The following is a 27,702-nucleotide window of genomic DNA, read 5'->3' on the forward strand; positions in this document are numbered from 1 at the left end:
ATGAACCCTTGGTGTGTGCCTGCTTATCACCTCACTGACATGTACAATTGCTTTCAATGACCTGTGCCTAACTCGATGTAGCGTTTATAGACCATGGACTGTTTTCTATATACATACATGTTTTTGGAGATTTTACGTTGTGTATTTGTTTTGTTGTCTGTTGTTGTTTTCTTTTGTGAGTGTTGTCTGTTTGTTTTTTGTTTTGTTTTGATGTTGTTTATATCTTACGCGCACACTGTTTGGAGATACTCTGTTTATTTGTCTACTTGCTTCAGTAAATGTCTGTACTACCTATGAGTATGTAAAAGCACAAAAACGAATAAACAAAACGTTAAAAAAAAAAACAAAAAAAAAACATGAGTAGCCTACTGTAAAAATGGAGATAAATAATAGCCTATGTTTAAAAAAAAGATACAAATGAGTAGTCTACGGTTAAAAAATATTTTTTGTTTTGTTTTTTGGGCTTAACTGAATGCTAGGATAGAGAAAACATAGCTAAACAGTACACAATAAAATCTTAGTAAAAAAAAAAAAAAGACATTTTCCATCATTTTATAGTGTAGGCTACGGGTGCAACTTGGCTTGCACCCGTTTTTCCTTCATGTTTGTATTGTCAGTCACCGCCAGGCAGCGACCACCACACGGCCGTTTATGGGTGGTGGGCGATCCGTTCCGTCCACACACAGTGTGTATGTGTAGAGACAGACCATAGAGAGTGGACTGGAGTCAGTCAGTGTGTTGGAGTGGAGTGGAGTGGGAGGAGGGAATCAGACCATTCCGTTCCCTCCGTCGCGCCGCCGTAACGTTGCGCCTCCAGCGCGCGTTTCATTCCTTCCTCTGTCTGTTCTGCATCCAGACTGATCTGATCCTCCTCATAGCATCCATGTCTACCGGGAGGTGGAGGAGGAGGACAACGCGTTGATCTCACAGGTGTGTCGCTGCACGCACGCACGCACGCACGCACGCACGCACGCACGGCGTTGCCTGGAACACATACACACGCACACGCACGCACACACACACACACACCTGGACTGGAGGAGCCGTCATGTGACTCGCTACCTGGGCGTGGAGGGAGGAGAAACAAAAGTGTCCAGATTTTTTCCCGACACACTCTTGTGTTTGAGTTGTTGCCACTAGTGTGTCTGACTGTCTGAGTGTCTGCTCGCTACATTGTAACCAACCAGGGGACTATACGGGATTTATAGTGCCTTTCTGCTCCGTCCCGATCAGCAGTTTATAGGAGGACTGACTGACTGGAGGAGATAGGAGAACATGTGAACTTGTTTATGGACTTATTATCTTCTATTTCATAACGGGACGAGGACTCTGAGGACTCGGGGATCTGTGGTATCGTTCTGTGTTCTGTCTGTGTGGAAACTACTGTTGTTACCTCTTTCTCCTCCAAGGTGAGTTGCACGGATCTCTCTCTCTCTCTCTCTCTCTGTCTCTCTCTCTCTCTCTCTCTCTCTCTCTCTCTCTCTCAGATGTCAGCGGTAGTCTCTCTTTCTCTCTCCCCCCTCTGGGGAGAGAGAGAAAGAGAGACTACCGCTGACATCTGATCTTGACATCTGTTTCGCGACAGCACCACCAGCATGTAATGTATTCTGAAAAACACATGTAAATCATGAAAGTTTCATTTTCTACTAGATGCACGAAACCATACGGCGCTGTCCGTGCTTTATAACGTGCATCTGTGTGTAACCATAAACCACCCTGAGGAGATGTTATTCATAATTTACTGTTCCATTCCCAGGCTCTGTACCGTTCCAAGTGATTATTAGAAAACACGCGTGGCATTCTAGAGTATTGATTTGTGATATTTATTATGCAAGGGGCGCAGGCTTTATGTTCTCTCCCTGGAGCATTTAAACAATACAGCATATAATATTGCGAAAATGAAACACTATAGTCCTAATCAGTCACACACATGGCTATAATTCCAGATGTGTTGTGACATTATAGGATACATACATTAGACTCTGTTGTCTCAGAATAAATACATAAGAATTTGTGTGAGTGTGTGACTGAGAGAGTCTTACAGGCAGTTATTTGATGGGTTTGATTGAATATTGATTGATTGAATATATTCTATTAGACAGAAATGTAAGAAAAGCACGAGTATACAGTCAATGGTGGCATCCATTCATAGCAACACTATTCAATTAAGAACAACAACACCTCAAGCTCAATTCATCTTTGTTGTAATTTCCGGGTGTGAACTGTGAATAGCCTGCTTCTAAAACAGCTGTGTACTCTGTGTGTGTGACTGTGACTGTGTGTGTGTGTGTGTGTGTGAGAGAGAGAGAAAGTCCCTCAGTTTCCAGCATAGTAGCAGTTCTTCATTCCATTCACAATGAGACACATTGGTCATGTTCTGCTTTCCTAACCTCCAATAAAGGCTTTTTACATAACATCTGAACCAAAGTAGGCAGCAGTGAACACTGCTCCTCTCCTGTCTGTCTGTCTGTCTGTTTGTGTGTGAGTGAGTGCGCGCACGTGCGTGTGTGTGTGTCACTGTGTGTGTCTTTTTCATCTCCTTTGTGGTGGGGAGGAACAAGGAAACACAGAAACCCCATTCATGTGTCCCGGCCGGGTTGTGAGTCTCCTGAGCCTTTTACTGTCAGTCTGTGTCTCTCTGTCCCTGGTGCGGCACTCAGGAGGAGATAACTGTAACCGCCTTGTTGTCCCTCTAAATCGCCCTTTTATTCATAGCCTTGACATCTCTCCCCCGTCCTCCTCCTCCTCGTCCTCCTCCTCCATGGAGAGCTCCCTGCAGGACATGGGATGCTCGCTCTCCTGGGGATTATCCCCATTAAATAACATTATACAAACGTCCTCGTAGTGGAAATGGATTAGCGAGGGAGGGAGGGAGGGAGGGGTGGGGGGTGGTTGGGGGCACGTGCGGGCATGCAGGACGGATGGCTGGCGGGTGGGTGTGGTGGGGGTGGTGGTGGTGGTGGTAGCTGCCGGGTGGAGGGTTAGCCCATTAAGACCGGGAAGGCATCTGTGTGTCATTTTTAAGATTTTTCTTTGGGCTATTCAAAAATAGCAGATCTACAAGCTCATAGCGCGGCACCGAGTGCCGCGCTATGAGCTTGTAGATCTGCTATTTTTGAATTTTTGAGTGGTGCCGAAGGCAACCACTCCTATATCTGGCTTTGTCCTTGTGTCCGTATGTATGTATGTCTGTCCACAAACATTGATGACAACATCAATACGGGGCTCATCAAAGGCACCACTCACTTCACACAGGGTGTGATTTTTTGCTTCTGGGGGGGTCCCTGGAACAACATATTTTAAGATGGGGGAGTCCGTGGCCAAATACATATCATTTTGGGTGGTCCTTGACATGTTAAAAACTGTTAGGATTTAGAAGACATTTGTAGAATCCCCCAGAAGCAAAGATTTGAGTTACAAATGTTCACTTAAAAAAAATATTTATTCACAGATTTGCAGATTTTTGCACACATGTTCACGATTTTTTCCAAAAATTGCAGATCTACAAGCTTATAGATCTGTTATTTTATAAATAGCCAAAGAAATAAAATAAAAATGACACAGATGCGTTCCCGCTTCCCGGGTCTTAATGGGTTAGAGTGAGGGTCAGCCGGCGGACTCTTCTTGGCTGGGCTTCCAATGGAAGCCATCTGCTCGCAGGGACACACACAAGCGGTTGAAAGCCAAGCAGTTCTCTCTCCTTTCACTCGCACTCGTTCCCCATGGTCTCTCTCTCTCCCTCTCTCTCTCTCTCTCTCTCTCTCTCTCTCTCTCTCTCTCTCCCTCTCTCGCCCCTCTCCTTGCCCCGTGCACAATGCTTCATTCAGGGTTTATCTCTCCCCACACTATGAATAAATAGAGACACCTTATCTGTAGCTAGAGAGAGGAGAGAGTGGTGATAAATGTTTTCTTCTCGCGCCCCTGCAAGGGTGAAAAAGACAAGCATTCCGCACTTCTTCATCATAGCCCTGCACTCTTGTCAGGACACGGTGGTGGTGGGGAGAGGGGAGAGAGAGCCTGGCATTTCCCATTCGGGTCACATGCCCGGGGAGTTTCACAATCCTAGCCATGGTCCCAAAGGGGTTTAATAATGCGAGCTCCAACTCTGTAATACGAACGGAGGGGCGATAAGAGATAACCGAGTCAGGCATCATCTTCTCTCTGGGAGGGTCTTTTCTTCTCTTCTCTCTTGGTAATAAGGCAGTCAACTCGCCATCAAGCTTACGATGATGTCTATTGACTTAATAGTCACTCACTGTCACTGTCTGAGACCCTAACTGTTAACCCGTTAAGGACTGAGACCGATTCTGCTGCAAAATGTCTTCTAAATCCTTACAGTTTTCTGAAAGCACTTGTGTTTTCTATATCAGTGGCGCTCAAACTTTTTCATGTCAAGGACCACCCAAAATGATATGTATTTGGGCGCAGACCCCCATCTCAAAATATTTAGTTCCAGGGAGATTTCAGTTACAAATGTTCGCTTTAAAAAAATATATATATTCAAAGATTTGCACATATTTTCACGATTTTTCAAAAATAGCAGATCTACAAGCTCGTAGCGCGGCACTCGGTGCCGCGCTATGAGCTTGTAGATCTGCTATTTTTGAATAGCCAAAGAATGACACAGATGCCAGTTCCCGGTCTTAGTGGGTTAAAGCTTTTGCATATTTGCTAGTCGTCAAGCAGACCATGCTTGCTGTCCATTACATTTTTTTTACATAAAACACTGCATTTCAGAGAGCGGCGCAATTTATTTTCGAGGTCACATGCATTTGAACCCGTCCCTCAGTCTCTCTTGTTTACTTCCTATACCAGATTATACTGACTTCTGTCATTTCCATTTCAGGAGGTTCTGACCGTAAATCCCACAAGAAGCACAATCCCCCTCCCCACAGCTTGCTGACAAAACACTGGAATGTTTTTGTCCAAGATTTATCTTTTTTTAAATTTTAGCTTCTCTAATAAGAAGTATTTCTGTCTTCTCTTACAGACAGCGGCGTACCCACTGTAGAGGCAGGGCAGGCCGTCGTCGCCTGCCCAACTAAGATCTTGCCTCCCCTAGAAAACCCAAATAACCCAAAAAGGTGTCATTGCGTGCTTAATGTCCTCAAAGTCACGCATCCAACAAGCTTTGAACTGAGCAGATTGGACCTTCCGTTCCAGAGATAATGGCCAAAACATCTTGAAAACGGCCACTTTCGCTGGTTTTCGGTCGCCGATTTTCGATCGGCGATTTTCGATTGAGTTGAAATGTATTTTTTGGGGGTAATAGAGGGGAGTGGGGGGGTGCAAAAAAAATCTCGCCTGCCCTAAATGTAATTCCTGCTTACAGACATATTTATTGCAGAAACGACAACGTTTCAGTCAAGTGACCTTCATCAGGTATCTGAGTCTGACTGAATAGGCAGACACATATTGGGAGCACAAAGGAGCAAGGTCCAATCAAGGACCCCTGCATGCCAATCAGTAAGCAGTAAGCTGTAATAAACCCATACATTATCATAATAATAATCCATGGTTAGAGATGAATGGAGCCTGGAGGTTGATTTCTTGTGGCTTACATTGCTCTGAAAAGGCAAACAATGTGCAGTATGTGCCTTTTATTACTAGTAGCAGTGGTGGAACAAGTACTCAAGTGTTTTACTTAAGTAAAAGTATCAATACTGCAATGTAGAAGTACTTACGTAGAAGTGTTACGTATGAGTCTTGTGTTCAAAATTTACTTGAGTGAAAGTACAAAAGTATTGGTATCAAAATGTACTTAAAGTACCAAAAGTAAAATTACTGAAATGTTTGAAAATAGCAGATCTACAAGCTCACAACGCGTCGCGATGCGACGCGTTGTGAGCTTGTAGATCGTCTATTTTCAAATAGCCTAGGCATAGAATAGGACTAAAGTGGTTAATGTGTGTTTTATAATGTAATATCTTTATATCTGCAAAGTAGCTAGTTAAGTTTTCAAATAAATGTAGTGGAGTAAAAGTACAATATTTGGATCCGAGATGTAGTGGAGTAGAAGTAAAAGTGTTGGAAATTGGAAATTCTCAAGTAAAGTAGAAATATGGCAAAATTATACTTAAGCACAGTACTTGAGTAAATGTACTCAGTTACTTTACACGACTGGGTTATACCAGCCACGATGCTCTTGTAAACGTATTGGTCATAAACTGGGTGTGGCACTCTTGAGCTCACATTAGAATGGCTTGTATATACGGCATGCAGTTTGAACCTTGTGCCTCCTGTCTAAAGTCCTCATACTGTCAGGCTTCAGCTCAGGGGGAAGTGCGAGCAGATGCGTGAAGGGCGTGTCAGCGTGGCGGCGGCATTAGTCAGCTGAATCTGGGGAATAGAGATTTCCTCCAGATTGGAGATACTGTAGGCTGGTCTTTTTGTGTCAGGGGGATTATCCCTTGATGAGGGGACGTCATGCCCGAGTTGGGCTCCTGATCTCTATCTCCTCATGGGTTTTTACAGCTGACACCCTCAGACTACCCGTGGTGGACTTCATGGCCTCCGTCCCAAACCAAACCATTCCTTCAACCACCTTTCACTCTGTTTTCCGGCTGTCACGCGGCTCTCTGTGTTCCATCTGGTAGTGTAAGGTGGCAGTGGTTTTCAACCTGTGGGACGGGACCCCCAGGAGGGTCCCCAAATGATTTTTGTATACAGGGTGTCTGTACATTTATCTTATACTACAATTGGCATGCGCGGTTTGTCCCAAAAAAAGGGTTTGTCCCCCAAAAAAAACTGCGCATGTTAGGTTTCGCTTTCGGTTTGTGCGTTGCCAAATCATGTGAGAGAAACAAGCACCGGTGTTGCAATGAACATTTACACACTCCACTGTCTCTGTCTCCGATGTGCGGGCCAGGCTACTAGACGGGAGGGCCGTGTAGCGGCCCGACCTTCTAGTAAAGTTAGGACTTTTAAGACCTTTTTAATACCTCTAAAATAAAGGAAAAGAAAAAAGACCATTTATGCCTCAAAAGTAACAAACTATACTATACTATGAAAATGGTCAAACATTGGCCAAATTGTCAAATATTACCCAAGAAAGAGGCCAACGCGAGGCGTGGTGAGCTTGTAGATCTGCTATTTTCACAACATTTATCTGTGGAACCGAGTCAAACAAAAATGTAATGCAATTCCTACAATTCCAAGTGCTTGTCAGGGTGGGGTGGGTCAACAGCTGTGGTGTGTGTGTGTGTGTGTGTGTGTGTGTGTGTGTGTGTGTGTGTGTGTGTGTGTGTGTGTGTGTGTGTGTGTGTGTGTGTGTGTGTGTGTGTGTGTGTGTGTGTGTGTGTGTGTGTGTGTGTGTGTGTGTGTGTGTGTGTGTGGGGGCAGTGTTCACTGCTACTTGGTTCAGATGTTATGTAAAAAGCCTTTATTGGAGGTTAGGAAAGCAAAACATGACCAATGTGGCTCACTGAGAGTTGAATAATCATCAAATATGATTATTTGGGGGGGGGGTTAAGGCCTGAAAAGGTTGAGAACCACTGGTGTAGGGGCGCCGACCGGTGAACGATCCCAATTTTTGGAGAGTCCTCCTCCTAGCCCAAGGATTACTGAACAAGAAATAAATATGACTTGACAGTCATATTATTAGCAGCTGCATTCTGTAGTGTGTGTGTGTGTGTGTGTGTGTGTGTGTGTGTGTGTGTGTGTGTGTGTGTGTGTGTGTGTGTGTGTGTGTGTGTGTGTGTGTGTGTGTGTGTGTGTGTGTGTGTGTGTGTGTGTGTGTGTGTGTGTGTGTGTGTGTGTGTGTGATTGTTTTCATAGACCTGATTACTTGTTTTTCGGATTGCTTGTTTCTCTCGCCAAACCTGGCAACATAGCGTGACAGAATCTGCGACACTAAACGCTCTAATGTTTTTTATATAAGTGGTGGCAACATTTTGTGACACCACACGGGTCAACAATAGCTAAGATGGAAGTCAGTGTGAACATGGCCAAATAATAACTTAATAGCCAAACTAGGTCTAATGAAGCACGCTAGCATTTAGGCTAACCCTCCTGCCTGAGGCTGCAGTAAAAGTTGCACTGTCTGTGAATGAGGGGAGCACTTCGGAGCAGGGTTACTGCGGGGGGCGGGCCGTCTCCCCATTCGTGTCGCCATTGGCTTAAAGGAGTGAAGGACAGCCAGGACAGCCAATGACACTTAGGTGTCACTCAGGTGTCGCTTGGGTGTCGGACTAGGTCTTTGTCTGTCTGTAGAGCTGCCAGCTTTCAGCAAGCGGCTAAAAACAGTAACATAACGGCTGATACATGGGGTCTGGCTCTAGTAATGTGTTGTTGTGTCCACCATTCCATTCCATTCCTTCCACTCTACTCCACTCCACTCAGTGTGTTACCTCCCCCATGCACTTGAGCTCAGTTACAGCTGATAACAGAGCAGCACCGTGTGCTAATGACAGGGCCTGCCTAGTGCCTACGAGGTGAGATCACAGTCATTCTCACGCTCGCTGCTCGAACCAAACAGCTGGCTGTGTGCGGTTGGGCAGTGTTGCTCCGGGGGGGGGGGGGGCAATGAATGGACATACCCTGCATACCTCTATAACCACCATCCCACTGCCTCGGCAGCCAGTATATACCCAGCCTATAGAGTTCACCAGAAGTGCAGAGATTAAACCACTTAAACCCACACATATGGGTAACCACCGGAGTCCCTCAGGGCTTAGTACTAGTGTCTTTTCGTTTTTTTTGTTATTAATTCTATAATTTTTTTATCCCGCGATTTTTTTGTAAGCCATTTTTTTCACCCGGTGCCAATTGCCTATGTAATCCTGGGGGCGCTACTACTCTCCCTCTGCCAGCCTAGGGAGAGTCCAGAACTGTGCTCATGTCTTTTTCAATGCATGAGGACGAGCTAGCAAGCTGCTTCTTATCACCTGACAGAGGGGAGTTTTTCCCCCCGGTAGGGCGTAGCGCGTGGAACGAACACGTTATTCCAGCGCCCGGGATTACTTAGACAATTGGCACTGGGTGAAAACGATGGGGTTGCAAAATCGTGGGATGAAGAGAAACGAAAAGAAAAAAACACTGATTTAAGCGGGCATGATACTTCTCTCTTAAAAAAACGGATGTTGTTTTGACTAGCATCGTGTGCCAGGCCCGAGGCCCAATTACCAAAATGCACACACATATACTGTACACATTCACTCTTTTGTAAGGCCAAAGTTAGCCTCAAAAACAAACCACCTGACCAAGATGTAACTATGAAGGAATGATGGTGACTCTGTAACTCATTGTTAGACTTTTTAGTCTAGCCCATTGAGACCCGGAACTGTGTCATTTTTAGATTTGAGCTAAAAAGCATTATTTTACACTTTGGGCTATTCAAAAATAGCAGATATACAAGCTCATAGCGCGGCACCGAGTGCCGCGCTATGAGCTTGTAGATCTGCTATTTTTGAAAATGTGTGCAAATCTTCTGAATATATATATATAGGCTATATTTTTAAAGCGAACATTTTTAACTAAAATCTGTGCTTCTGGGGGTCCCTGGAACAAAATATTTTGATGGTGGTCCGCGGCCAAATACATATCATTTTGGGGGTCCTTGACATGAAAAAGATTGAGCACCACTGATATAGAAACATACGTTTTGCAGAATACTGTTGGGATTTAGGAGACATGTAGAATTGGCTTCAGGTCTCAATGGGTTAAAAAAACGGATGTTGTTTTGACTAGCATCATGTGCACAGGCCCGAGGCCCAATTACCAAAATGCACACACAATACACATTCACTCTTTTGTAAGGCCAAAGTTAGCCTCAAAAAACAAACCACCTGACCAAGGTGTATGAAGGAATGATGGTGACTCTGTAACTCATTGTTAGACTTTTTAGTCTACTCTAGACTAGTCATTTCTCTGGTGTTCTGGGTGCATGGCGGGTCGGCTGATAAACAAAAAAAGGCGGCTAGCAGAAGCAAGAAGCAGGGCGGCATTAAGAAGCCTTTTGCAAAATGCTGTGTGTCTGTCAGCTTGTCAGTTGGGCTGCCACGGGGATGTGGGAGAGAGAGAGGCTGTCATGACGATAGCGTGCAGCACCCATCACAAAGCACCCAGTCACCAGCTGAACCACCTTAAGGGTGTCTTCTTGACAGCCAACACTGCCGTCGTTGCTAATACCATCTTTTAAGCAGCAATAAGGCTCATGTTTTCCTCTGGGCTGACTTTCTTAAATAGTCCCCTCCACCCCACCCCCACCCTCCTCACTCTACCCTACCCATCGACCCCTCAATATCATTACCAATTCTCCTCCCTCCCGGCTCAGTCCCCCCCCCCCCCCCCCCCCGTTTGAAATATTAGGATGTCTCGGGTCTCCGTGCATAACATCCTGCCTACAACCGCTCATCCAAGCAATTAAGCCCACTCCAGCTCAACCTAAATCATTTATCTCTTTCGAGGAGCGTGAGCGCAACGTTCACAATACATCAATTCCTCTGTTCTTCCGAGTCGTGCGCATGGCATGGGCACGCCGCGGCGTTGTTGAGAGAATGAGCATGTGAGGAAGAGAGGCGTCACGCTGCGTTCACAATAGCTGGTGACAAAGCGACAGACTACGAGTCACTTTCAAAAGGAAGCCAGAGCTACACGCCACGGAGCTAAAAACGTGACGCACGGCACTCGGCGCTGCATGCACGGCAGGCGTGGCGTGCTTGCTATACAGATCAAAGTTGAGGTGGCATTGCGATGTGTAGTAGTGAGCTTGTAAATCTGTTTTTTTTGTTCCTCTCACTATTATTGACAATTTGTGTAATTTGTTATTCACTTTGTTGTCTGCTGCTGCTTTTGGAAAGAAAGACTGGAGCATTTAACCCTTTAAGACCAGGGACGCATCTGTGTCATTTTTGGATTTGAGCTAATAAGCATTATTTTACAGTCTGGCTATTCAAAAATAGCAGATCTACAAGCTCATAGCGCGGCACCGAGTGCCGCGCTATGAGCTTGTAGATCTTCTATTTTTGAAAAATCATGAAAATATAAATCTTTGAATATATATATATTCTTTTAAAGTGAACATTTTTAACACAAATGTTTTGAGATTGGGGGCCAAATACATATCATTGTGAGGGTCCTTGACATGAAAAAGTTTGAGCAACACTGATATACAGTAGAAACATACGTTTTTCAGAATATTGTTGGGAAGACATTGTGGAATCGGCTTCAGGTCTTAATGGGTTAAAAGTGAGTTTCTCAATGGTTTTGCTTGCCTTTGCAGTTTTTGCTCAGCACTGAAGTTGGAGGATGGGGCGTTATTTATGTCTTTCAATGTTTTATTCCCCTCTCATGTATTAGTCCCTGTTACAGCCAAACTCTACTGTTTTGTCTGAAGAGACAACCATTAGTCCTCCGCACATGAAGGCACCAGGCGCTTCTTTTCACCTGACGCGTGCAGGCGAACACGTTATATCTCCCAGGTCCTCTCTACCTGTTGAACAGGCGCTGACCTATATAGGAGTCGTTAGAACATAAACCCCCTATAAACTATAGCCTGGCATTGACTAATATCACTGTATAGATATTAGTCTGGAATCTCTGTATGGAACCCGAGGGGGGAAATTCATGGTGAATGAATAAACCCGCCCCATATTTGCATATTGGGCCCTGATTGGTCCCTCACAACTTTACTGCATGTTTTTGTGAGAGTACCTACCCCATGCCCGCTTAAATCAGTGTTAACGGAACATTTACGGGTAACTCACATGGCTGTGATTTTTCAAATCTTTGTTTCTGGGGGTCCCTGGAACAACATATTTTGAGATGGGGGTCCGCGGCCAAATACATATCATTTTGGGGGTCCTTGACATGAAAAGGTTTGAGCACCACTGATATAGAAACATACGTTTTTCAGAATACTGTTGAGATTTAGAAGACATTATGTAGAAATCGGCTTCAGGTCTTAATGGGTTAAATGTATTTGCCATCATACAATGGTATCACACTTAAAATAACGGATGCACAACCTCGTGAGCTTGTAGATCGGCTATTTGGGGGGGCGCCGCTTGAGTGACACAGTCGTACGATGAAGTATACATTGGAGCCTTAAAACAGTTTTTGTCTCATCGCAAATCTCTGCTCTCGAGGCTTTATTAGTCCAGCTCTCTGATTTGCAATGAAGAAGAGGGCCAGATGAGATATTGTAGACTTGAACGTAGTCAATGTACTGCTAATGAAGATGAGTCGATGCATCATCTCGGCGCCAAATGGGAAGGTGCTTTTGTTGGATTTATTTGACAGCCTGGGTGATGTATTGCTCTCTTTGGAAGATATTCAGGCTTTGAAAAAGCAGACCTCCTGGACTTAGTTTGAGGAATAATTGAAAAACGTGCAGGCGCCAATCTCTCTCCACCTGCAGTTTTTTTTGTTCTCAAATGAGAGACGCTGCGGCTCCCACTTGGAGCGGCGTTTAATCCTCGCCGAGGCGCCGGTGTGGGTGCAATTCGTTTCTATCCACGTGAGTAATTTCGCAGTTAATCCTCAAAAACTGACCAATTTGCTCCTGCCAAGATCATTTTTTAATTATCACCTCTGCTTTACAGCTAATTTGAGATCCAGCTGTTTTATGTTAACCCGTTAAGACCGGGAACGCATCCGTGTGTGTCATTTTAAGATTTCTTTGGGCTATTCAAAAATAGCAGATCTACAAGCTCATAGCGCGGCACCGAGTGCCGCGATATGAGCTTGTAGATCTGCTATTTTTGAAAAATTGTGAACATTTTTACAAATCTAAGAAAAAGCGAACATTTGTAACTCAAATCTTTGCTTCTGGGGGTCCCTGGAACAAAACATGTTGAGATGGGGGTCCGTGGCTAAATACGTATCTAAAAATTCTAGCAGTATGTTGCTAGGTCAATGGTGCTCCAACTTTTCCATGTCAAGGACCCCCAAAATTATATGTATTTGGCCGCGGACCCCCATCTCAAAATATGTTGTTCCAGGGACCCCGCAGAAGCACAGATCGGAGTTAAAAATGTTTGCTTTAAAACTCAAATGTTCACGACCCCCCCCCCCAAAAATAGCAGATATACAAGCTCGTAGCGCGGCACTCGGTGCCGCGCTATGAGCTTGTATATCTGCTATTTTTGAGTGGTGCCAACCACTCCTATATCTGACTTTGTCCGTGTGTCCGTATGTATGTATGTCCAATAAACAAACATTGATGACAACATCAAATCGGGGCTCATCAAAGGCACCACTCTCTTCACACAGGGTGTGATTTTTTTAATAGCGCAAATAAATCTTAAAATGACACACGATGCGTTCCCGGTCTTAATGGGTTAATGCGGTAGTGGCTGGTGAATATTGGACCTCTTCTGTTTTCTTTGGGTGTTTTTTTTTTTTTTTTTTGCGCGCTCGCTGTGCGATTAATTATGAAGTATAGCGACCGTGGGCCACCGCCAGAGCTGGTGAGCGACAGATGGGTCAACTCTCTACCGGCAGCTGGAGATCAAGGTCACACCACAGCCCCGAGATGATGCAGGAGACAGACAGAGATAAAGTGGCAAGATAAAGTTGGTTGGTGAAAATTAACAGCTTTTTAAACATCATTGTTTTCAGGGATATATATTTCCATTTGTGACTCCAGGGACAGCCACCCTAGTAGTACACTGTGGTGGTAAAAATACTCAATTTTTTTTTACTTATTAAGTTTCAATACTGCAATGTAGAAATACTCTACAAGTAAAAGTCTGGAATTCAAAATTGACTTGATTCAAATTACGAAAGTATTGGTATCAAAGTGTACTTAAAGTACCGAAAGTAGAAGTACTCATTGTGCAGAGTGTCCCATTTCAAGTTCAAAATGCATTAAAAAAATTGTTTGAAAATATCAGATCTACAAGCTCACAATGCGTCGCGATGCGACGCATTGTGAGCTTGTAGATCTGCTATTTTCAAATGGCCGAAATATATATATATATACGGCTGAAGTGGTTAATGTGTTTTGTAATAATAATCAAAATCTACAAAGTAACTAGTAACTAAAGTTTTCATCATAGTTGTAGTGGAGTAAAAGTACAATACTTGCCTCTGAGACGTAGTGGAGTAGAAGTACTGAAAATTGGAAATACTCCAGTAAAGTAAAAAAAAAACTCAAAATTGTACTTAAGTACAGTACTTGAGTGCATGTACTTAGTTACTTTACACCACTGGTAGTACAATCGAAAAACAAACATATTTCCTCCATTTTAGAAATAACATGGAACCGACAGAGAATGCATGACATGTCTCTCGCGTAGAGCCAGACAAATCAGAGATCTCCACTACTTACCGATACATCTGGTGACGTCTAAATTCAATGTAGGCACAGGGGCTAGAACTGGGTGGAGGAAACGCTGTTTAAGCCCCAGCAGCGTTGCATTTATTTTCTTCCACAGATGTATTATCAGCAGGCGTAGATCTCCAATGGTCTGGTTATGAGAGACCACAAGACATGTGACTCAGTACAGGTCACATACTGAGTGAGTCTGAAGACAGGATGTTGCAATTAAGCCAATAAGACCGGGAACGCATCTGTGTCTTTTTTCAGATCTTTCTTAAGGCTATTTTTTGAAAAATCATGAAAATTTGTGCAGATCTTTTTTGTAACTCAAATCTTTGCTTCTGGGGGATTCTACAAATGTCTAAATCCTAACAGTTTTCTGAAATACATATGTTGCTTTAATATCAGTGGCTCTCAAACCTTTTTTCATGTCAAGGGCCCTCAAAATGATATGTATTTGGCCACGGACCCCCATCTTAAAATGCTTTGTTCCAGGGACCCCCCTGAAGCAAAAATTTGAGTTAAAAATGTTCGCTTTAAAACATATTTATATTCACAGATTTGCACAAATTTTCACGATTTTTCAAGAATAGCAGATCTACAAGCTCGGCCGCGCTATGAGCTTGTAGATCTGCTATTTTTGAATAGCCCAAAGAAATCAAAAAATGACACAGATGCGTTCCCGGCTTGAATGGGTTATGGAGGACATGCACTATCTGGCTGAGCCACTAGGGCAGCCCTCGCAGGCATAATTACTAAACATCGACTGCTGCAATAGCCTGCAAATTACCAGAGGCTGTCTGAACCATTGCTTCTAATCAGCAATGGTTCTCTGGGCTGGCCTAATGGAAAAAGGTATTCATGTGCATATACTAGTCCCTGGACTACACAACTTCAGTTATATTCCAGAGAAAATATCTAACTTCATTTAAAAGAGAGACAAACCCATGCATTTTCTTCCCTTCCCATCATCTTCCTTTAAATATTTTTGAGGATTATGTTGAACAGGCTGTCACGCTATCATATTTCACATGATGCCAGCGGTGTAAAGTAACTAAGTACATTTACTCAAGTACTGTAGGTATTTCTACTTTACTGGAGTATTTCCAATGTTCAGTACTTTTACTTCTACTCCACTACATCTCAGAGGCAAATATTGTACTTTTACTCCACAACAATTATTTGAAAACTTGAGTTACTTTTCAGACATAAATTATGATATTATGAAACATACATGATGATACATTAAACACTTTAGCCCTATTTTATACATAGGCTATTTAAAAATAGCCGATCTACAAGCTCGTTGTGAGCTATTTTCAAGCATTTTAGTACTTTTACTTTTGGTACTTTAAGTACATTTTGATACCAATAATTTTGTACTTTTACTCAAGTAAATTTTGAATTCCAGACTTTTACTTGTAAACGGAGTACTTCTACATTGCAGTATTGATACTTTTACTCAAGTAAAACATTTGAGTACTTTTTCCAACACTGATGCTATCATATTTCACATCAACAATTGCAATAGTGGAATTATTTTGTCTGGGCGGTCAATAGCCAGGCAACAACAATACTTGTGTGTGTCCTCCCTCACTCCTCATAAATGAGCTCGGGATCATGGCCTTTTCAGTGGCCTGTGTTCCGAAGGGAACCCATTAAAACAATCCTTACAGGAATTCTTCAAGTTGTCTGAGCCTCCAGTTTAAATGTCACCGGGCGGATCAGCTGCCTGTCTCATGTGTAAGCTGAAAGGCTGGCTTAGTGTTGTATTAGACTGTGATGCTATAGTAGTGCTCTAGTGGGGCTACAGTAGATGCTGAGCTGACTGAGAAGAACCCGGGGCTATGGAGCTCTGGAGGTATAGGATTCTTTCTCAGACTTTTGGTATATTAGCCCTTTAAGACCGGGAACGCGTCAGCGTGTGTCATTTTTTTAGATTTCTTTGGGCTATTCAAAAAATAGCAGATCTACAAGCTCATAGCGCGGCACCGAGTGCCGCGCTACGAGCTTTTATATCTGCTATTTTTTTTAAAAATCGTGAACATTAAGTGCAAATCTTTGCAAATGTCTTCTAAATCCGGAAAAACTTATGTTGCTATATCAGTGGTTCTCAAACCTTTTCATGTCAAGGACCCCCAAAATTGGCCGCGGACCCCATCAAAAGATGTTGTTCCAGGGACCCCCCCAGAAGCAGAGATTTGAGTAAAAAATGTTGTTTAAAAAAAAAAAATGTATTCAAAGATTTGCACAAATCGGATCTACAAGCTCGTAGCGCAGCACTTGGTGCCGAGCTACGAGCTTGTAGATCTGAAATTTTGGAATAGCCAAAGTATAAAATAATGGTTATACTGTAGATCAATTATTTGTTTACCAACATTGAGACTGGATGCACAGGTGATTGTTTCATGCAATCAATTCTCAACCTGTTGTTTCGGGGTGCGCTGGTTTCAGCACACCCCAACCCCCTCTTGTGCGTTGGCTAGTGAGGCGCGTCCTAGCGAGACTTGACCGAATGGGTTTAATTTGCAACCAGTATGACGCTTGCAACCAGTGTGACGTCGTCTGTTAAGGGGTGTATAGCTCAAATCTAAAATGACACACAGATGCGTTCCCGGTCTTAATGGGTTAATGCAGTCCAGGTAAAAATGACGCTGACAAATGACGATGTTGACATTTGCCAAGTTTTTGGTCAGCTAGCGTCTGTGGTATTCACTCTTAGAAGGTGCTGTTTAAACACCAGCCACCAACCAATAACAGCGGTCAGGGTTTTTTTTTACCTTGGCGTTGGGTTTGTAATGTCTGGTCTGGGTAGAAGAAGGAGGGAGGGTGGGGGAGGGTGGGGGCGCTTGTGGTGGAGCAAAAACCTGAGGCCCTGCTGTGCATTCCTCTGTGGAGTGGTGAGCGGTGAACAGCCGGGAATCTTAGCTATGCCTATTAGGCAGCCAAGAGGCAGTTAGCTAGCAGGCCTGAGCCTGACCGACCGCTGTGCTACGGAAACGCCCCCACTGTCCAATGTGTTTATCTATTTGTAGTTTTTGTGCTTAAGCTATCAATGTCTCCCCACCACACACTTAAACTATTCCAATGCACTTCATTAGCATAGAACAACTGCCTCTTTCTCTCTCTAGCTTCCCTCTCTCCGTATCTCTCTTCCTCTTTCTCTCTCTCTTGCCCTCTGTTTTCCTGCTCTGATAATTTTTCCCCCCTCCCTCCCACCCTCCCTCCCTCCCTCTCTCTCTCTCGCTAGTTTACTTTTCTCTCTCTTTTTTTTCTCCTTCTTCTTTTGTCTTTTCTTGGCCGGTGTCCCTGTGGGCCTGTTACAACGTGGTGATATTAATCCTGGTGTTTCAAAAACCTGCCTAAGGGGCTGAAATGTGGGATCTGTGTGTGGAGGGAGGTGTCACCATAGCCGGCCGTGCATCTTCTTGGGTGTCTAGTGTGTGTGTGTGTGTGTGTGTGTGTGTGTGTGTGCGCGGTGCCCCCCAGCCTCACTCTCTCTCTCTCTCTCTCTCTCCTATTCATGGAGAGAGAGCTTGACGATGACACGCTATTATATTCCCCTCTCTGACTCATCTGGGCAGCTATAGCCTCCTCAAAGCCCTCAGTTTTTAGGTTTTTGCCTCTTAAGTTTAAAAAAAAAGAAGTTGTGTGATGTGTTTAATGCCTGTGTCTGCATTTCACAGAGAGCAGGCATCTGCCAAGAAAATATGCCTTTCGTCTCTGCCACCCCCTCCGCCCCCCCCCCCCCCCCCGCCTGTGCATAGCTTGTCAAGACATGTGATGTTCATGCAGCTAACGTGGCCTTTTCACACACTTTGTTTAATGTCCCCTGGACACAGTGTTTCCCTTTCACAGAGAGCCGTGTTTATAGTTTGCTCCACGCAGGGATTTTTCCAGTTTTTTTTAACTATAAACAAAATGACAGGCAGAGAGAGAGAGGAGAAACGACATCACAATCTACGACCACATGCCTGCTGAAAGAATGCTTAAATATTTACAAGACCTCACAACACATGCTTACCCAGTTTTTAACTCGGGCTTGTGCGGTTCGCTTCCTCGGCTCTCGTACGAGGTTGCGTCTATTCTACTTCCTGTCTGGGGGGGGGGCGATCCCACGTCATTGATCCCCTCTGTGGCGCTGGGCCCTTTAATTACAGTCATTAAGCAGTGGGGTAAATCTGGTGCCGGGCTTGGAGAACCTTATTACCAAGACCTCGTTTTGTTTCCCTACTCCTCTACGCTGTGTGTGTGTGTGTGTGTGTGTGTGTGTGTGTGTGTGTGTGTGTGTGTGTGTGTGTGTGTGTGTGTGTGTGTGTGTGTGTGTGTGTGTGTGTGTGTGTGTGTGTGTGTGTGTGTGTGTGTGTGTGTGTGTGTGTGTGTGTGTGTGTGTGTGTGTGTGTGTGAATTTTTAGTTCTGTGTCTTGTCAAAAAGACCCTCCCTTACGGGATTATTAGACACCAAAACATAAGTAAACAATATCAAATTCTCTTCATAGAACACTGCACAAAGGAAAACGTTTGGCAAAACAAAAATAAATTACACTTCACATGTATGTTCTTTTTGCCCGTCTGTCCCAGGCCCCTTCCAAATACTCCGCAAGTGCAAATACCCTGTGCTCAAAAATCCATGTAAGTCTCTGTGCGTCATCCAACCAAATCGTGTGTGTGTGTGTGTGTGTGTGGGTGTGTGGGTGTGTGGGTGTGTGGGTGGGTGGGTGGGTGTGTGTGTGTGTATTGTGAAAACAAGACTGCGCATGCCCCCCGGCTACAATGTTGACAAGCAATCATCACACACTGCCAAAGTGGAGCCCTGAAAATCGCCCAAAAACCTCTTCAGTAGATGTTTTTTTTGTCCTCATCCTTTTTCAATTTGATTTGGAATGAGAAGTGTCTGTGTGTGTGTATTCCAGTAACCCATTTATGGCAATCTAGGGTCTACTCTAAGAAGAGATTGGCAGCTTGGCACGGCCGTGTGTGTTACCGGCGGGCCAGTGCCGCCCGACTGCCAGAGCAAACCAGGGCCAGAATAACCATTTATCTACCCCACTTTCGAGCACCATTAGGACTTCTCTGTTCTCTCTCTCTCTCTCTGTCTCTCTCTCTATCTTGATGTTTAGGAGCCACACAGCTCCCACTGTTCTGTTCTCACTCGTCTTTTGTCTAGCAGTCAGGATGTCATTGCAAACGGATTCCTCCCGAGTGCAAATGTTTAATTAGTCATATCTGGAGTTGGTTTCTTCTGGGTTGGGTAATGGAAAAAAAAGGAAGAATGACTGAGTGTCTTTGTCCCACTGGGTGTCTCTCTCTCATAGTGTCTCTCCACCTTCCGACATGGAAAACAAAACCCGTCTCCCCGCAGAGCGGAGTGATAAAGCGGAACATCTGTTCCCCGCGCTTAAGATGTAAACAAAACCGGCTCTCTAATCACCGACCGAACCCCCTTCTGAGATGATCAAATATAGTTGTGTTTTCGTTTCGATCGTATCTTGATCTGGATGTACGCAGCGGGGGAGGGGGGGGGGGGGGGTTGATCTATGTTATGTTGAGCTTTAGCTCGGCCTTCAACCACAACCCTCCCTCTCCAGCGCTGAGTGACCGCAGTGTCCAGGGAAATGACAACAATAATACGCCTATTCTGGATGCTCCGCCATGTGACTCACTGGGGCTATAACTGTACATTTGCTGTGTCAGTTTAAGCCGTTGAGACCGGGAAACGCATCTGTGTCTTTTTTCACTTTGGCTATTCAAAAATAGCAGATATACAAGCTCATAGCGCGGCACCGAGTGCCGCGCTATGAGCTTGTAGATCTGCTATTTTTGAAAAATCTGTGCAAAATGTTTGCCCCCCAAAAATAGGTGCAAAATTTGTGCAAATTTTTTAATACATATATTTTTTTAAAGTGAACATTTGTAACTCAAATCCTTGCGTCTGGGGGGGTCCCTGGAACAACATATTTTGATGGGGATCGGCGGCCAAAAACATATAATTTTGGGTGGTCCTTGACATGAAAAAACTTTGAGAACCACTGATTTTATAGCAACATAAGTTTTTCCAAAAACTGTTAGGATTTAGAAGAGATTTGTAGAATCCCCCAGAAGCAAAGATTTAAGTAAAAAAAATAGCTTAAAAATATATATATATATTCAAAGATTTGCAAACATTTTCATGATAAAAAAAATGCAGATCTACAAGCTCATAGTGAGGCACTCGGTGCCACGCTACGAGCTTGTAGATCTGCTATGAATAGCCAAAGAAATTTAAAAAATGACACAGATGCGTTCCCGGTCTTAATGGGTTAAGTGGGTACTTGAGAGGCTGACCGGACGGTCGGTGGTGGCCGATGATGATGAGAACCTCCTTTATATATAGCCCTGGCCTAGCATGGTGACGGCAGGGAAGGCAAGGGAACAGGGAACAGCCTGACCTGGCTCTCTAGTCCGGACAACCAACCGGGATAGCTTTGGTTTGAACTAGGTCAGAGCCTCTCGGAAAAAAAAAACGATGCACATGCTGTGAAACTGGTCCTGTCAGTGAGTCTGTCCAATGCTGTGCCTCATACCGCTGAGGAGGAAGTGTTGTTGTGTGTGTGGCTTCTGGGGTTAGAGAAGTATAGTAAGGCTCTCTGGGCTTCCGCAAAGCCCAAACTGAAAGAACACAGGCATGTCTTTGTCTTAGAGAGAGAGAGAGGCATTCACCTTATAAAAAAGGTCCCGGCCGCCCATGCTAATGGCTCCAAACGGAAGCCGGGGATAAGCCTAGGAAGGAGGCCTCCATATTTCAGGGTCGTGTGTACTAGGCAGGCAGCATGATCATCAGACAGACCTCCCGCGGAGAGCAGAGCTCAGCTCAGGGCAAACAAAAAAAAATCCCATTTTCCCTTTTCTTTTTTTTTTTCACGTCGGTGGTATTAACCTTTTAAGACCTGGATCTGTGTCACTCATTTTAGATTTCTTTGGCTATTTAAAAAATAGCAGATATACAAGCTCGTAGCGCGGCACCGAGTGCCGCGCTACGAGCTTGTAGATCTGCAATTTTTTGGAAAATAATGGAAAATAAAATCTCAAAAACTCAAATCTTTGCTTCCGGGGATTCTAAGAAATGTGTTATAAATCCTAACAAAAATCCGAAGAAGAAACTTGTTCATGTCAAGGACCCCCAAAAGGATATGTATTTGGCCGCGGACCCCATCTCAAAATATGTTGTTCCAGGGACCCCCCCAGAAGCAAAGATTGGAGTTACAAATGTTCGCTTTAAAAATATACATATATTCAAAGATTTGCTAAAATTGTCATGATTTATTAAAAAAAAATAGCAGATCTACAATCTCATCGCCCGGCACTCGGTGCCCGCGCGATGAGCTTGTAGATCTGCTATTTTTGAATAGCCCAAAGATGATGCTTTCCCGGTCTTAAAGGGTTAAGAGCCGGGGTTTGTGCTGCGGAGTGCCAATGAAAAAGCCACTCATTGTGCAAACAGTTAATGCCCTCTCAACCCAGCGGAGAGAGAGAGAGAGAGAGAGAGAGAGAGAGAGAGGAGGGCCCTGCCTTCATGCACGCATCATCCAGAGGCGCGGCAACCTGATCGATTCCCTGTTTGCCCTGTCTTGACTAAGTGCAAGCCCACACTCCCCACTGCCCAGAAAAATAATCCGGAGTTCGAGCAGTATAGCTGCCTTGCTTCCCCCCTTAGCTCCCCACACACACACACACACACACACACACACACACACACACACACACACACACACACACACACACACACACACACACACACACACACACACACACACACACACACACACACACACACACACACACACACACACACACACACACACACACACACACACACACACACACACACACACTCACATCATATATATATGCAGACAGTGAGTCCACATGCTCTCTCTGACTTACAGCCTCAGGGAGAGCCGGGCAGCGAGCCGCGGATCCATGAATTCCTCATAACACAATCTGTCGGGTTGATCAATAATTCAATTGTTATCTGTTGAGGCGAGAGCATGGATCTGCTGGGTCCAGCCCTCGCCTTCCTCTTAACCCATTAAGACCGGGAACGGATCATTTGTGTCATTTTTTAAGATATCTTTGGGCTATTCAAAAATAGCAGATCTACAAGCTCATAGCTTGTAGATATGCTATTTTTTTTTTAAACGTGAAAATGTGTGCAAATCTTTTGTGTAGATATGTTTTTTTGAAGCGAACATTTTAACTCAAATCTTTGCTTCTGGGGGTCCCTGGAACGAAATATTTTGAGATGGGGGTCCACGGCCAAAATACAAATACTTTTGTATACAAATACAAAAGTTTGATTAACACATTATACCAACATATGTTTAAACAAATAAAAAATACTGTTGTAGATTTAGAATACATTTGTAGAATCCCTCAAAGATTTGAGTTAAAAATGTTCACTTAAAAAATATATATATATTCAAAGAATTGCACAAATGTTCACGATTTCTCAAAAATAGCAGATCTACAAGCTCATAGCGCGGCACTCGGTGCCGCGCTACGAGCTTGTAGATCTGCTATTTTTGAATAGCCCAAAGACTGCATCCAAAAAATGACCCACAGATGCGTTCCCGGTCTTAAAGGGTTAACAAGGTGGGCGTATAGTGTCCTTGAATCGGCTTATAGCTTGGCTATGGGTGGTGTATATAACACATGTGTGCTACAGCGTGTGTCCTTGCATGTGTGTGTGTGTGTGTGTGCCCATTAGATGGCTTTTTAAGCTTGTTGTTGTTGTCAGAGACACTTGTCACAGTGTAGAGAGGCTGTTTACATACATAGGGTTGAGTTCTTCGCCGTGGGCAACACAAGAGAGGAGAGCTATGGCCATTGTGGGCTGGAGAGAAAGAAAGAGTACATTATTGTCTCTTTGTCCAAGGAATGAGTGTCTCTCTGGCTGCTCGGCTTCAAGTGTGTGTGTGTGTGTGTGTGTGTTTGTTTGTGTGTGTGGAAACAAGTACTCAAATGTATACTGCAATGTAGCAGTACTCTGTTACAAGTAAACGTCCGGTGTTCAAAATTGACTTGAGTAAAATTACGAAAGTATTGGTATCAAAATGTACTTAAAGTACCAAAAGTAGAAGTACTGAAATGTTTGAAAATAGACGATCTACAAGCTGCAAAGTAGCTAGTGACTAAAGTTTTCAAATAATTGTAGTGGAGTAAAAGTACAATATTTGCCTCTGAGATGTAGTGGAGTAGAAGTAAAAGTATAGACAATTGAAAATACTCCAGTAAAGAAAAAATACCTCAACATTGTTGTTCTTAAGTAACATTGTTCTTAACTTGAGTAAATGTACTTAGTTACTGTCCACCACTGTGCGTGCGTGTGTGCGTGTGTGTGTGTGTGTGTGCGCGCGTGTGTGTGTGCGCGCGTGTGTCCACGGTCCGTGACTCCCTCTAGGCGGTCGGGGGGGGGGGGGGAATCAAAATCTGGCGGATCTCATTAGAAGGTAGGGAGCCTGTAGAGAGGGCAGCGGCTAAGTCCTCTGATTAGTGGGGGCTCAGGCAGGCTGTGGGGGGGGGGGTCCTCTCTCATCCCTTTCCAGTACCACACCTGGGGGGGCCTCCATCAAAAGCCCAAAGCCCCCTCCCTGCGTCCTCGCCATGGGGCCCCCGCATGCAGACAGACAGACAGACAGACAGACAGACAGACAGTGTCACGGACAGCAACACACACAAGGACACGGATATGTTGCCAGATCCTGTGAGAGAAACAAGCAACCAGGTCTGGGAAAACCAGCCCAGAAGAAGCGACTATGAGCCAGACATGAGTACTTTCACATGTACATCAGCTATTTGAAAATAGCAGATCTACAAGCTCACAACGCGTCGCGATGCGACGCGTTGTGAGCTTGTAGATCGGCTATTTTCAAAGAAAATCTTGCGGGGGGGAAATTATAATAAGCAGATCTGGCAACCCTGCCTCTTACTACATCCCCACCCCCACCAACACCACCCCCAACAACCACTCCCTCTTTCTCTCTATCTCCACTACTTTCTATCAGGAGTCTAATGGGCTGTCTGTGCCTCTGCTACTTCCAGGCCTGTTTTTTATCCGTCTTTGAGTGGTTTATCAAAGGCCACATTCAGTCTTCCTCACGGTGTGCTTGTCTCTCGCTCGCTCTCTCTCTCACGCTCGCTCGCTCGCTTGCTCTCTCTCTCTCTCTCTCTCTCTCAGGCACTCTCTCTCTCTGTCGTTAGTGACTCGTTTCCAGGAGCCCAGGCTCCTATCAAAGCTGGCTGACCATGATCCATGGGTGACTTTCAGCCAGCCGAGATAGGTGTGTGTGTGTGTGTGTGTGTGTGTGTGTGTGTGTGTGTGTGTGTGTGTGTGTGTGTGTGTGTGTGTGTGTGTGTGTGTGTGTGTGTGTGTGTGTGTGTGTGTGTGTGTGTGTGTGTGTGTGTGTGTGTGTGTGTGTGTGTGTGTGTGTGTGTGTGTGTGTGTGTGTGTGTGTGTGTGTGTGGCGATGCGGGATAGTTTTGAAGGTCGATTTGTCTGCCTGACTTTGGACACTTTGACCATTTCTTCTCTCTCTCTCTCCCCCATCTTCCCCTCTCTCTCTCTGTCTGTCTGTCTGTCTGTATATCTGTCTTTCTCTCACTCGTCCTCTGTGCCTCTTGATTTAATGTCCTTCCAGATAAAACAATGCCAGTAACTTCATTGTTTTTCTGTATCTGTCTCTTCCTCTCCCTCCCTCCCTCCCTCTCTCTCTCTCTCTCTCTGATAACCATGCTTGCTATCTAAAGTGGGCTCTCTGGCAGCGGTCTCATTCTATTCATTGCCCCCTCCCCTCCTCTTGTCCCCAACCTCTCCCAGTCTCTCCTCTCCTCTTCTCTCCTCCTGTCCTGTGGAATGTGAGGGTGTATTGTGTGTAATCAGTAAGATGGGTAGAGGTTAGGTTTTTTTTCTTGCTCCCTTATTCTTCCCCTCCGTTCTTTTTTTTCTTTCTCCCCGCCCGGGCCTGTTGTACGAGCAGGAGGAGGAGGAGGAGGAGGAGGGAGTGATTATATGGATGAAGGGGGGCCGGTGTGTATCTGCTGACTGTCAGTTCCATTAAGTGTTGCTGCGGCCCTCACCCCCAGCCTTCCCCCCCGATATGCCTTCAGCTCCAGGCTGTATAAAAAAAAAAGCTCAAGGTCTCCTTTGTGTCCAATGGCCAACCTTTCCAATCCACAAAACCCCCTGACTGACTCCACAGATATGCTGTAATTACAAGACACTTTTGTCTGTAAACTTTTGTACTATTTTCTTTTCTTCGCCCCCTCCCTCCCCCCACCTCCCTCCCCCCCCTGCCTCACGCACGCAGTTGTTTTGTTTTGTTTTCGTTTTCATTTTCAAGGCCGCGTGTTTGTCGCCCCGCAGCATTTTCATGAGTGGTGTTTCTTATAGACTGCTCGTGTTTACTTGCGTGCTGGTGTAACTTTTTGGCCTCTATTTCCCCTGAGGGTTGGCGTGGTGGTGGGGGGGTGTGTGGGGCGACGGGGTGGGTTTTTGTGGTCCTCAAAACACACTGCAAAAAGCCTTACGGTCGATTTAACCCATTAAGACCTGGAACTTTGTCATTTTTAGATTTTAGCTAAAAAACATTATTTTACACTTTGGGCTATTAAAAAAATAGCAGATATACAAGCTCATAGCGCGGCACCGAGTGCCGCGCTATGAGCTTGTAGATCTGCTATTTTTGAAAAATCGTGAAAATGTGTGCAAATTTTTGAATATATATATTTTTAAAGCGAACATTTTTAACTCAAATCGTTGCTTCTGGGGGTCCCTTGAACAAAATATTTTGATGGGGGTCCGCGGCCAAATACATATAATTTTGGGGGTCCTTGACATGAAAAAGTTTGAGCACCACTGATATAGAAAGTGAAACATACGTTTTTGAGAATACTGTTGAGATTTAGGAGACATGTAGAATCGGCTTCAGGTCTCAATGGGTTAACTCTTGAGAGTGTATGAAAGGGCTTTTTTTTGTAGTAGTAGTAGGTGCATCAGAAAAGAGCAAATTGGGAACAAAGAGGTGGAATCCCGCACACCGTCTCTAGCTTGCAACTCTGCCTTTTTTTCATTCAGATAAACGTTTTCGATCCACCCAAGGACTCCCGTCGTGGAATTCTGGATCGATCGGCAATCGATGAGGCACATAGGAGTCGAGACAACATCCTAGGTGGTGATGATTATGCTTTATGTACAGGATATCATGGTCAGAAGTACAATAACACTCATATATTATATATATGTAGCTGCCTGAAGGACAAACTGAACCATAACAAGATAGGCTGTACAAAACAATAGCTATTAGGCCTAGTGGAGACATCTAGGCTCTTACAAGCTGTCAAATATCATAATGTATTGTAGAAGTATTATAAGAGATGGTAACATATAAAGGTTAGATATAAGCGGCCATATCATTTCTTCCTCAACCCCCCTGAGGTCCAAAAGGGTATCTTAACACATTGATTGCCAAGATATTAAACATAGTTTTCTATCCCCTTGCCAGCGTAATTACCTAAATCCGATGATATTTGCAACGCCGTGGAAGCGACATTTGTGTCCCCAAAAAAATAAAATAAAAATAGTCCCCGTTGGTTGGTGGACGGATCTGTGTATTCAGAGGAACAACAATATTCCAACCGCGATCCGCCATTTTGGGGCTTCGGCCCGCTGAAAACGGGTGTTTTTCAATGAAAAAAAAAAGAAACTGAGTTACAGCTGTTTTTCTGAAAATCCCATCGTTGGGATGAATGGATGTGACGTTTTTCACTACTTCTCTGAGTGACGCTCGATCATTCCAAAGCTGTGTTAGGGTGCCCCTTGTGGAATTAAAAAATCACACCCTGTGTGAAGGTACCGGCGCCTTTGATACATTTTGTCATCGATATCTACTTATATAATCGAGGAATGACACACAGACACACAAAAAAATGTATATAATCTTTTTTTTTTTTTACTTTTGGAAATTTTAATCTGACGACACGTGGCTATAATGTGTTTATAGCCACGTGTCACGTGAAGCTTGACCAATCACTTTGTTGACGTGTCTGACCAATCAGAACGTTGACGGTGAACACGGACAAAGTCAGGTCCGCTCTATACCAGTCAGCAGGATCCGCTCTATACCAGCGGCTAGCGCCGCTAAAAAATGATTCTTTTTTAAAAAAACGCATCAATGTGATCTTGGCAATCAATGTGTTCAACTTAAATTAACGCTCAGGATTTTGCTGTGCACCGTCTAGCGTGCCCTTGATCGCTCTCTCTCTCTCTCTCCCCCTCCCTCCCTCTCTGCGTCTCTCTGTGTCTTTGTCTCTCCTCACACTGGGGTTCAATCAATTAATAAAGCCTGACATTTATTGGAGAACACAAATGAAGCCCAGGCTCTCTGCTCTCTCTCTCACGGTTT

At 44.4% G+C, this 27,702-nt stretch overlaps 1 protein-coding gene across 1 annotated transcript in view; it reads left to right on the top strand.

Annotated features, from left to right (window-relative positions):
- Positions 1 to 1,134: 1,134 nt before the first annotated feature.
- The window catches only part of plxnb2b (plexin b2b), a 338,202-nt gene continuing 311,634 nt past the window's right edge, over positions 1,135 to 27,702 (top strand). Inside the window, exon 1 of the mRNA XM_084059938.1 lies at positions 1,135 to 1,409. The gene's annotated coding sequence lies outside the window, so the exon portion shown is untranslated. The remainder of the gene's footprint in view (positions 1,410 to 27,702) is intronic.

The sequence above is a fragment of the Gymnoscopelus microlampas genome (genome assembly GCF_963454915.1).
Source record: "Gymnoscopelus microlampas genome assembly, chromosome: 6".
Lineage (NCBI taxonomy): Eukaryota > Metazoa > Chordata > Actinopteri > Myctophiformes > Myctophidae > Gymnoscopelus > Gymnoscopelus microlampas.